Below are 12716 nucleotides of genomic sequence, written 5' to 3' on the forward strand. Positions count from 1 at the left end.
CCACATATGCCTGATTCCCTATACACTGTACAGAGAGACTATTTTAGATATATTTATTGAGTCTTACAGCTTTTATTGGTATTGTTTCTCATTTTTCTCCACTTATAAGCAAAGCTCCTGCAGTATCAAAAGGTTGAATGTTTATGCCTCAGGGGAAGAGAAAAATTATAATGAAGGAAGTATTGAAACCATTAGGAATGGTCATTAGGAATAGCTTTTCTGTGCAGTATATTATTTGATGATCTTTAAGACATATATTACATGGGGATAAGAAAAGTTCTAGTCCACTGGATAATGGTAATTCCCAGCTTTTGGGTGGTACTCTCTGGTTTCTAAACAACCGTAGGTCACCAGGAAGCAGAATTTGTGTCTCTTGTCTGTCTTGAGTTATAGGCAATACATCTGGAGGAAAGAAAGAAAAAAAAAAAAAAAAGATATGTCTTGGAGTTCAATGCACTTTTTTTGTTGTTTGTTTGTTTTTTAAACACCAGCCTTTCCTCATTTGACCAAATCTTTTAACCCTTCTCATTGTCACTGAATTCTTGTTTTCATTTCATCCACCATTTGCTTTTTTATTATTATTATTTTTTTTTCTCTTCCTTTATGTTTTTTGTCATCTGTCTCCCCCTACATATTGTCAGCATTGTAGCTTCTAAGAGGGCCATAATAAATAGGTGAATCTTGACCAGATAGAATAAAGGGCAGGGAAGCATATTTCATGATTTTCCCTGTGATTAATTAGTTATGTGTTAAGGTTCTTCAAACTATTGAAGCTGTGATTGCAGAAGGGGTTTAGTGAGTAGTGGGTGGGCAAGAGGAGTCAAGAATATCTGAAATACATGTGTCCTCCTCATTCTGCAGAATGCAGCGTATTATTGTTCTAGGTACCCAGTCTGTCTCTGTATTTTTTTGTTTAGGTAGGGGTGTGTCTGTTAATATATCACAATCACACCTCTCTGACAAAGACAGATCTATCACCAGAAGCTTAGCTATTACATTGTATAGAAAAGGAAGTGGAAAACAGTAAAACAAGCTTTTCTTACACAGCTTTTTTCCATTGACAGCAGTATTGCAATCCTCATTTCCTAACTTTTTCACATACCATTTGATATATGGCAGTCTTTCTGTGAAAACTCTGATAGGATCAGAATTATTTTGGTGCTAACAGAGTGCGCGTGCTCATGCTTTTGTCACCTCGTGTGCTTTTCTTGAAGTAAAATATAGGTTAAGGGAGAGCATTTTGTAAAATATCAAGTGTTTTATGCAATACTAACATAGCACTCAGTATTAGTAGAGCTGTGAGAAATGGAATAGCTTGAGAGGTTTTAAACGGTGTTGCAATGAAACTCTTCTCCCCTCCGAAGCCAATTCAGAGCTACACCAGCAAACTTCAGGCGGGCAGGCAGCCCCATTTGGTATCTGTGGAGTTAACCAAGTTAAGCTCGCTCCCGGTTAGCCTCTTTCACCAGGAATGCAATTAGCGTTCACCTATATAAGGAAACCTGCCCGACAACGCGGAGCTGGGGCTGGAGCTGGGGCAGGGGCGAGCGGCGGTGCGGGGCTGGACAGGGCACGGCGTGGAACCGCGCAGCAGCAGCACAAGCAGCAGCAGCGCAAGCAGCAGCAGCAGCAGCACAAACAGCAGCAGGGCAACCCAGCGCCCGGCTGGGAAGGACTATCCCCGCTTTCTTCAACTTCAGGCCGGGGAGAAAACTGCCTGGGGGTTAAAAATGGAGAAGCAGGTATGGTGACGCACAGCCTTGCGGCTGGAGGGTGGCGGGGTGAAGTGCGGGGTGCTGCTTGTCCTACAGCTGCTGTTCCCTCCTAAAATGGATTGCGATTTAATAGGGGTTGGGAAGCAAAAGTGCGCTTCTTGTGTGCAGCAACAATTACTTTATTTTTTTTCTGGCTGTTCCATGTGCTTCTAATTCTCATACACCTTCTTTTTGCTCGGGAGATTATCAAACTTTCTTATCTCTGATGGAACACAGACGTTAGCTGGGATTGGAAATAGGGCTGAGATGCTTTGCTTAACTCCTTGAATCTCTGCAAATGCAGAACTTTATGATCCTATCCTGTCTGGAGAAGAGGTCCTTGATTTTGTAGGTTAAAATGTGCACTTTGTACAAGGCGCTCTGTTCAGCATTCCCAGGATTTTGGTGTACTTTATTTCATTGTGTATGAATGCAGCTCAGTCAGCATAGCTGGAATGCATTTGCGGGAAAACAGGGAGTTCCTGCAGCAATAAAGATCTTTCAGTGAGTTAAAAAATAAGCTGTAGGTACTGTTTAAGAAGTGTAAGCAAAACTTGTTCTTCTACAACAGGGATTACCCCAGGTTCAAAACAAGCTTTTGTGTTGCTTAGGAAATATTTACATATTCTGATAACCTTTACAACAGCCTCTGTGTAAAATACTGACAGAGAGAGACAACAATCTGTTCCTTGTAGATTTTGGCCAGGACATAATGAAAATTCAAGTTGAAATCTTACTTCCAGCAGCTTTCTAGCTGGAAGAAAGCTGTTGTGCTGTCCTTCAGGACAGTTGCTGTTAAGCATCAGCATGTAAATTGTGGAAGTTTCTTCAAGTTTTATGCAGTTATGGTATAAAAGATAGGAATGAAATTATACTTTGAGCTTTCTGAGAAGTGCCTTCTAAGAAAAACTGCAAAAACCTATTCAGAAACAGGTGGCATTTATTTTCAGAATCACTGCTTTTCTGACCTTTGCAATTGGTAGACATAAGATTGCTTTACACTAATTTTCATTGTTAATCATATTTATGTAGGCATGTGCACATGAATGCGCTCGTTATGGGAGTTACAGACACATTTTTGCTGGGAGACAAAGTGGGAAAGTCAAGTGCAGTCCCATGACTACAGGCTGAGAAGCTTTCGATGAAGATTGTGTAAAAACCCTCTTCTAAATATTTCAAATTTTTATGAATGAATGCCTGCTTGGAGTTAGTAATATGATATTACCTGATTAAAATTGAGACTAACTGTCAGGATTAAAATTCACTTGTGTTGATATTGATTCTCATTCATTTATATGTAAGACATTTACAAACTCCTGACTATGTTTAGCTAAGCATTAATGGCAATGACATAATAATAGCCATAACAGTCCAGAAGGGAATTTTATGACAGCTTCAGCATTGCAAAGAAGGTAGGTAACATGTTCCTAAATGCTGCTTCAGTACTACAGCTAATGGGTTCATTGCCATGAAACAGCTTTGGTCTTGATGGAAAACACCACAGCAAACAGTGTAGGACTGGTGGACTAGAACTGTAAATTTAACTTGTTTAACTTCTCATCATGGTAGTTTCCAGTCCACTTTGCATATAGCATTTATTATTGTGAATTGAGTGAGAGCACAAAGGAAAGATTTTAGCAGGGGTGTTAGTAATTAAAGTATGAACTTAAAGGACAGAAGAAGGACCAACATACTATTAAATCAGCTTTCTTGTAGTCTATCCAGTAAATTACATTGCCCCTGTCAGTTTAGTGTCTAGCCATTCCACAATTGTTAATGGTCTTTTGGCTTCACTATGCAAAGTGAGACAGAACCCTGGTTCAAAGCGTACACAGTATCTTTTGGGCTCCATGAGCTTACTCTACCCTAAGATCTAAGCAGCCACCTAGGCTGCAGACTGCCCCTAGGTGAGCTTTCTGGCTGTGGCTCTTCCAGGGAGCCAAGAGGCACTGTGGGGTCTCATCCCCTCAGGCCACAACATGTGCCTTGTTCCTTCCTCTGCCTCCCACAGCATGTGTAACACACCAGGACATGCCTAACACCAGTGTCTACCCTGTGTTTTTTGCCTCTGCTTGGTGCTGTGTCCATGGTGTTGCATGAGTTTTCATTGACTTAGATGCACTAAAAAGCAAGTTATTTTCTAACTAGGGTATGTGGATGGAAGATATATCCCAGGAAAACTATCCTCGTTTACAGTGAGAAAAGAATTGCGAAGTAAATGAAGCAAGTACAGGGTAGACCTTGTGTATTGTCTCAAATCCCAACAAAATCTGATAGCTGTGGCTGGATTATAGAATGACTCTTCTGTTTCCTGAGCTACTGCAAACCAACCTCCAGCCCTACTCATTGGTCTTCAATCCATGTGATGTGTTGTATTCACTGATTAAAACAAGAGCTAGCATTCACTGTGACATAGTTTAATGATTAATTCTTCATTCAATCAGTGATTCCTTGATAACAGTTTTAATAGCAGACCCATGTTCAGGGTTTACAATGGTAAGGTATTGGACTGTATAGTTTGAAAATGAACATCCTGAACCCAGGCAAAGATGCAGCAAGTCTGCATATGTCTATGGTACCATCTTGAATTGTGTAACAGAAACAAGACTGAAGTGAAAAAGAAATATTTGAATTTGACAATCTGGAGTTTAATGCATGACTGAATTGGTATTTTTGTTTGTATGCCAAAGGTGAGAAGCACCACATTTATGGGTATGACAAAAGCTTTGATTACTTCGACCATAATTTGGACCAAATATTTTTTGCCTCTCTTTCTTACTGATGAGTCACTGGTGGTTTAAATTCATGAGAAGTTTCACTCATTTGTCGCTTTTAAAACACCAACTGCTTGATGTATTTAGCTTTTATTGCCATGTTTTTTTGTTTAGAAATGAAAGGCCATAACAAATGGTTTAAATGTTTTTCATATTTAGTAACCTGTTCATCCTACAAACAGAAAATTTGTTTGTATGCTTTCTAGACTTAAATGGAACCATCACTGCATATATATATATATATATATATATATAATTTCTGATTTGCATGCAATTTGAAACAGAGTGGTCCTACACATTGGCAAGAGGAGCTGGGCACATCATGGTTGTTGTTTTTTTTTTTCCTGTTACCTCTTATCACTTTTTCAATAAAAAGAAACACTGACTTTCAAAGGTGTAAATAGAGAGCTTGAAATAAAAAATGACCATGCTGTACTAGTTGTGCACTCCCTTTAGGGTTTTGTTAAAGGTTTTACCATTCCATTATGCTATCATTTTGTAGTGTAAGCATTTTATGTGGCATGTGTGATTTCATTGCCCTAAAGTGACCTTGGGAAATTCCTTATTTCCCCTGAAGCACATGCCTAATTGAAAATTGCCATCCGCAGTTGCAGAGCTCTAAGGAAGGAATCTGGGAATAATGCAAGGGGGAGATGGGCATCCAGAGAGTGACTCGGGTGAGAGCTGTTCTTCTGCGATGCTCATTGTACTGCATGAGTTTAAATCTTTGCTTTGAGGACCAATGATAAGGAAGTACAGCGAAGACATCTTAATCTGTCTGTCCAATCTGTCTGCCTGATGTTGCTATCCAGAGATCACATGGTCTACAAGAGGTGTTTGATTTTTTTTGTATCTTTCTTTTTACTGTCTCCCTCTTGTTCCAGCCATTGGTAAATGTCTCTGGAATTTTAAAGTTAAAAATATCATTCCAAATCTGAACTGCATTTTCTAGTCCAGCTGCTGTCCTCATTCCCTGGAGCCCTGCTTGGCTCTGCTGAGCCACTGAGTTGGAGGATAAAGTTATGATGACCACAGTCTTTAACCACGACATAAACTAAGACATTTCATTCCCTGCTAGAAACTGCTAGCCTTGCCTTGCATGGCAGCTCCAGTGAGCATGTGTGCTTGGGAGCCATGCAAATGAAGGAGGCAAAAAGCCGGGCAGTGTAAAGCTGAGGAGTGGCACTTTGTCAGATCAGAGGACATTAAGCTGTTCCCTGAATTAATAAAAAGAAATCTGCAGCATCTATATATTTATTCACTAATGTGTAATGTAATTGTTTAGGGAAGGAAAAAATTGAAGTATTTTAATTAAAACTGGCTGAGAAACATAAAGCATGAAAAATCTGTGATAAAGATGTGGAACTGCAGCTTTATCATGCCTTCTTGTATGTTTATCCAGTCTGAAAAAATCAGAAAACTACTAGGCTGAAGATTAAACTTGCAAATTCTCCAGTCTTGTTATCTCAAAAATAGTCTGCTTTCTGTAGCCTTATGATTCAGTTTTTTTGTTTGGTTTTGTGTTAAATCCAAGTTACAAACTATTGATCTAAATTAAAGTATTGGAATACACACTACTTTGAGACTCATACAGGAAAATATTGAAAATATGCAACTTATTTTAGTATTTGAGTTTACCAGCTTCTTAGAAAAGATTTCCTTGCTTCTTTCATTAAAACAATATTAAATCTATTTTTTTTGATGCTGTAACAGATAACTAGCATGTGCTGTATTATATGTGTATTATATGTTCAGCAAGATATTTAAGAATATAGTTGAGGCCAGAAGTCTGTACATAAATAGACGCATGTTTCCCAACATCTATATCTGGGATTTTAGTACCTGTTCTAATTCACATGCTGCTAAATTCTCTGCTCAATTTTAGTAAAAATGTTATCATGTGATGCTTTGGACAGAGCAAATAGCAAACTGCTGTTTGCTTTTAGCTAAATCAGTCAATATTTGTAGCATTTTTCTTGAACAAATCAACATTTTTTTCTTTTTAACAGCTTTTTGTAAAACTCCTCTGAGAGGTGGATGTCCATTTTCACTTTTTTCCCTCTGGTAGTTTCACTCAATGGCAGTTTTGCCATTGGTTCTCTGGATGAAATATCAGCAAAAGAGTAGTTGCCTTTGTTAGATATGATTATATGAAGTCATACATAACTTCAGCTTCTTCTGAGACTTTAGTGAAATTTACATTCAGTGGTATGAACGAAATGACATTTTTGACACCTCATGCATAGTTCTAGCCATTCCAATAGGCTGAGAACAGCACTGTTTGTAATGCACTGGATTACAGAGCCAATAGGGTGTCAGCCCATAAGTGTCATGACTTGTCCACTGTGCTCTTCCAGCAATGCATGTGCTGCTGTGTTTCCAACATTTTTTTTGTAGTTACCCAGCCTGGAAAATTCCATAAAACCTCAGATCAGGCCTCCTGAGGTGGATTTTTTGGGGCACGTTTAATTTCACTACGTATAAAACAACAGTAGTGTTGCTGCTAGGTTAATGCTGTAAAACAAGCAATGGTTTTACTACATTTCATATCTTTGTCTTGTTCACAAGAAATTCCACACTGTTTTAGCTGAGGAGTTTAGGTATTAGCAGTTAATTATGAATTCTTACCTTAAGTATGGCAGCATGCCACAAAGTGGTTTGGGATATCCTATTGGTTGTTCATTCAAAGTTATGCAGCTGAGCTTAACACTCCAGTGGGCAATTCTGGATACGTTGTGTTTTGCCTTTGATATGTTGCCATACCACCACCATTAGCACAGTGCTTAGACTGCAAACATCTGTTTGCTTTTATTGCACATGTGTTGCTTAAGATGTTCTGTTTTTACATGATGTAAATCACTGGACTCAACCAGCATTGCATTTGTTTACCAAATAAACCTTAAATTTTGTCAGTAAAATATGTCATATGGGATAACATATATGACATAGGCAGAAAAAAAAAACACTGTCAAGTTCATGTCTGCAGTCACAAATATTTCTAACCATTACAACAATACACCAGTAGTGTTTGTTTTTTTTTTTTTTAACTGCATGGAAAGAGACATTTACATGTCAATACAGAAGTAAAGATTGCAGTGAGATGGACATGCAACCACACACCAGACAACAATGATGGGCATAGAGAAATGAACCAGACATTGGAAAAAGAAGTAGATGAAATCTGCATATGCTTCATTCCAGAATCTCACCATATTCACGGCACAAAACAGAACAAACACTTAAAAGAGAAGCGAAATACATGTTGATATAGGGCAGTCTATGGTGCCATCTTGATTGCAAAGGTTACCTGGGTTTTGAAATTTAGCTGTTGATCTCAGCAACTGTTTAGCAATACCTTGTTGGTACACTGGTGCTTCAGACACATCTTGGTTCTAATGTGCACCATTGAAGACTTCTAGAATGCACAACAGAATTGTTTTGATTTAGATTAATGAAAATGAACTCGGTGAAATGACTTACAGTTGTTAGCTTGCATCTTAATTTTAGAGGTTAACCTAATGTGCCTCGAAGGTTTTAGTTCTTATGTTTCTGTCCCCTTAAGAGAGGAATTTGAATGTTTTGTCTATGTCACATGAGAACTAAATCACAGAATCACAGAATTTTCACAGAACTAAATCACAGAAAACATGAGGAGAAAATGGAAGATTACAGCTGAGTAGAACCATCAGCTGAACAGTCCTTTATTCACCACAGACAATTTAAAGTTTTGGTGTGTGCAGAATTGCTGGATGTGAAAAAATGTTTTCTATTCAGAATGGGTTTAGGAAACTGAAAAGTTTAGTTGATGGAGTTGGTATCATGTGTAATGTTCCCAGTGCATCATCTAGGCTGAGAGAGCTAGAACTAAATTCAAAAGTAGTCTGAGCAGCGGGCAAGCTGGTCAGAAATCAAGATAAAATGAATTAAAAGAAGCACATGTCACTATAGTCAGGAATGAAAATATTATTCAATGATGGAAAGTGGGGAATCGTTCAGTCAGAAGCATCTGTGGGCTATTGCAAATTAGAAAATGAATGCAAGTCACCAATGTGACAAAATGTTGAAACATGAACATGTCATTCTGGGACTCATTACTGAAGGTATTGTATACAAGAGGATGACAGCTTATTATTTTGTCCTGTTCCACTGTGATAAGTTCCTAGACTGAATTATTTTTCCAGTTTTATACATGATAAAGACATATGCAGACAAGCTGGAGAGAGTATAATAGAAAGCAGTTGAAAAAATTTAACAAGAAAACCTGACCAAGACTGCACAAACTGAGTATATTTTAGGTAAAACCTGGATTCCCAGAGTGCCCTATACAAGATCTCTTAAGAACACTGCCTTCAGCTGAAGGACTAAGGAGCAGCTGAGCTCTTCCTGCTACTCCAGCAGATGACTGTTGCCTGCTCCTGTCTTCATGCGAGTGCAAAGAGTGAACCCGGAAGTACATGCCTGGGAGCCAGATGGAGCTGGGGTTGTTTTTATCTCCACCTTAGGCCTCCAGTTCCCGTTCTCTAACCAGCTGGTTGTAGATCAGCAGAGGAATACCCCTGGGTGCCTCCCTTATCTTAGGGATCAACAGGCTCAGCCTTAGACTGGTATTATATCTGCAGTGTACAAGACAGTGGAGTGAAATGATGCCATGTTCCCTTCACTCTTTCTTATGTTATAGTCTCATTGCTTTGGAACTTGGGATGTTCGAATAGTTACTTTGCTTTTAGCTTCCACATGGGTCTTAAGTGTTATAACCAAGTAACCTATTTTAACACTGGCATTAAGAAACAGCAAATACAGAGATGATGTGAACAAATGAAAAACCTAATAAAATCATGCCAAAAAGTAAGTGGGACTGCTTACACATGTGAAACCATTGCTATTTAGTTTACAAAATGCATACCTTTTCCTCTTATTAGAGCATTATATAATCTATACAATAAAAACCAGAACAATAGAGTCTCTGTAGATGTAAAGCAAGAGAGAACACAACTACTGCAAATAAATGTGAGGGAGTTTAAAAAAAAAAAAAAAAAAGAAAAAAGAAAAAAAAAAAGAAACCACAACCACAAAAAAAAAAAAAAAAGAGCTTATGTTAGTGCTGGAGTGAAGATTGTTCTCCCAAGCACTGTATTGAAGTAGAAGGTATGCCTGAAAGTTACATGACAATGTTCTCCTTAGACAGCACAGTGGAGTGTTTGTGTAGTTGTGTAAAATGTGTTATTGATGTGCTATGAGCAAAAAATTAGTACATCTCCCATGTGCTGAGTCGTTTATTACTGTCGATCGATGTTGTACACCGTAGCCCAACATCCAATATCCATTAAGCTCACTATGAGAATACAAGGCAAAGCATTTGATCAGTCAGGTTCCAAATTAAAGTTGATGATCCAAGAGAAGGAGAATGTAAAAATAGAAGAAGATAAACATGGAAATGGAACTGAGATTGATTTCTTCTGCTTGATACTTTCCATAACCTCATTCTCATGAGTCAGCATTTCAGAATCAGTCATTTCAAGAGGTTGGCTAAACTGAAATCCTAAATGGTGATTGTGTCTGAGATGCACAATGGCAAAACCTGAAGTGTTTACCTTCCTAAAATTAATTCACACATATTGTCAATTATAAGAGATGGATTTATAAGAGTTGTTATGGGAACCTTTTCATAACTATATTTTAATTAGCAGAAAATTTCTTCAATATCACAAGCATCCTCTTGAACCTGTCCATGTCTTCACTTGTCTGTGAATGGACTAGTTTTCTCTAATGGAGGGTGGGGGTAGGGGTAGGGAGCAAATGGGTTGTAGCAGGAATATATGGTAGCAAAAGAAACTGCTTTCTACTGCATTAATGTGAACAAGGAACAGGTATAGCAGGCAGAGGCTGAACAAGCTTCTCTCCTTCCTACTGCAGCCAGGGGGCTGTTTGTCAAAACCACTTCTCTGACCAATATTTAGCCTAAGTGTTGAGGTGAGGCAGCCACCATGAATTTTCAGTTTTCTAGGTGAGACCATATACATGTAGTTTCATGACTAGGTCCTTCGCATTGCAAGAGGGATCCCATAACACATTGCTGTTGGAGTTGCTGTTATCTTCCACAGTGATCTCTGACTTAATCCAATCCTTATTTGGAGCACAGTGGAAGGGAATGTTGTCTCAGACAATCAATGTGTAACTGTTAGAAAATACTCGTTTAGTGATGGCAATCATTACTATGATTTTTAATTACTGTCCTTTGAGACTGGAGCATATTACATTTTGTATTCATAGGCAACATCACTATCTGACTCTCATTTCTGAGGTTTAAAGTTCTGCATCTAAAAATATTTTGCAAAAATTAAATTGAACCAGACTACTAAAATATTCAGTAATTGTAGGCAACTGTATAGCCATATGTCTATTCCAAAACAGCTTTTAACATTTTGCCTAGAGAAATATCCTCTTTTAAGTGCTTGGACAAGTTAAAGCTAAAACTTGTTTGAAAGATGACATTCTTCTAAGCAAGGTTCAGTAATTCTCCTAGATCAGGACCATGTTAGGAGTTTCTCGTGTTTTCATATACTATAGATAGATGTCAAAGTAAAATCCAATGTGACAAAACATGACAAAAATCTCTTGTCCAATAACATGCAGGTATGGTACTAATATTCAACAGAAAGCAACCTGTATCTTTTAGTGAGCTAGAACTGAGTACTTTTTTCCACTGAAGTGATTAGAGACTAGATTGAGAAAGATGGGTGTTATGAGCAAAGTTCTGCAGTGCTTGACTTGTAAGTGCATGAAGTGGGATCTAAGGCTTTCATTGATGTGCCTTTCCTAATCAGTACCTCAGAACAAGACCTATAATACAGAGGATAATGAGCTGCCAGAAGAAATGCCTTCCCTTCTGTGGAGTTCAGGGAAAGCTTTATGTAGTAATTTCATCTGCCTGGGATGTTCTTTCAAGTGTAGTTGCTAACAAATGTTCTACCAAGGGCTGTGAAGAGCTCCCTGTTTTTTAATCATAGCTAGACATACTTTTGGTTTGGTCTACCTTTTATATGACAGACTATCTTGCCCTGGAAATGCAAGAAGTGTGCTGAAGACTTCTCCCTGACTGAGAGAAGGTTCCAGTGTATGTTCAGTATTGCCCAGAAAGGTGGTGCTATGGCCAAGAGGTGTCATATTTGTGTTGATACAAACTTATTTCCTACTGTAACAACTGGGCCACTGAGGGAAAAATAATGTAAAACTCTGGGCTTTGTGGTCTTCTGGTGAGAGCTATCACAAAAGGAACAAGGTACCATGGCTTGTGGGCCTCATTAAGATCATTTTTGTATGTTTTACATTATACAGATGTTAAGGAAAAAATCCTAAAGCACTGAGTCAAGGACTTTTTCCTCCCACATGGAGGTCATAAACACTTGGGAGATGAGACAGAGGGAAAAGCAAGACTAAATTAAAATAGGCTTTCAATAGTCTTAAAAGCTCTATGTGAAGTTAGGCACCTCTGGCTTCTGGCACTTGTATTAGTTTGGGCTCTTGAATTATGAATAGCTGGGACAGCATTTAGGTACTGAGCTCTTTGTACAAGCTCTGAATCAGATTTACATTTACCTTAGATTTTTAAAAAACAAAGTTCTTCTGGGTTAATGTAGCTTCTGTGATACATCCAAGCATTGAAGTCAGTGTTATCATTTACAGCTGATTCCTAGGTCTTGTGTTTAAGCTGCTGCCCATTTTTCATAATGGGATGAACTGAGATGTAGCTGTCGAGCACACTACTAGAAGGTGGCAATACTCTTCCACCTCAGGAGAGACTGTTCTTGAAGACTTTTCTTCCTTGCCCATGCTAAGTGTGTGGTCTGGTCCACTTGGAGTATTCCTCCTGGTGATATACATCTGACACAGCTATGGCTTCCTTTCTGTGAATGATCAGCAGGTGGGATTTTTCAGTGTAGCAATATTAGTCTGCCTGCAGTCTCCTATGGGAGAAAGGAGTAATTTACGAACTACTGAGAGCAGAAAGCCCTGTGTTCATGGGACCACAACATGATTTCTTTCCTGTGACCTCTTGTAAAAATTATGATGCAAGATATTGAGGCTCTGAACACGACTTAATATGTTAGTCCATGGCAAGAGAAATTTTTAAAGATTGCAAGTGAGTAATGAAGACACTGTCTCTGTTACTAAAACTCATCAACAGTAG

General features: G+C 38.4%; 1 protein-coding gene across 1 annotated transcript in view; it reads left to right on the forward strand.

Annotated features, from left to right (window-relative positions):
* Positions 1 to 1707: 1707 nt before the first annotated feature.
* Positions 1708 to 12716, forward strand: part of MID1 (midline 1) — a 238236-nt gene continuing 227227 nt past the window's right edge. The window contains exon 1 of the mRNA XM_032192990.1: positions 1708 to 1742. The gene's annotated coding sequence lies outside the window, so the exon portion shown is untranslated. The remainder of the gene's footprint in view (positions 1743 to 12716) is intronic.

The sequence above is a fragment of the Aythya fuligula genome, chromosome 1, assembly GCF_009819795.1.
Source record: "Aythya fuligula isolate bAytFul2 chromosome 1, bAytFul2.pri, whole genome shotgun sequence".
NCBI lineage: Eukaryota > Metazoa > Chordata > Aves > Anseriformes > Anatidae > Aythya > Aythya fuligula.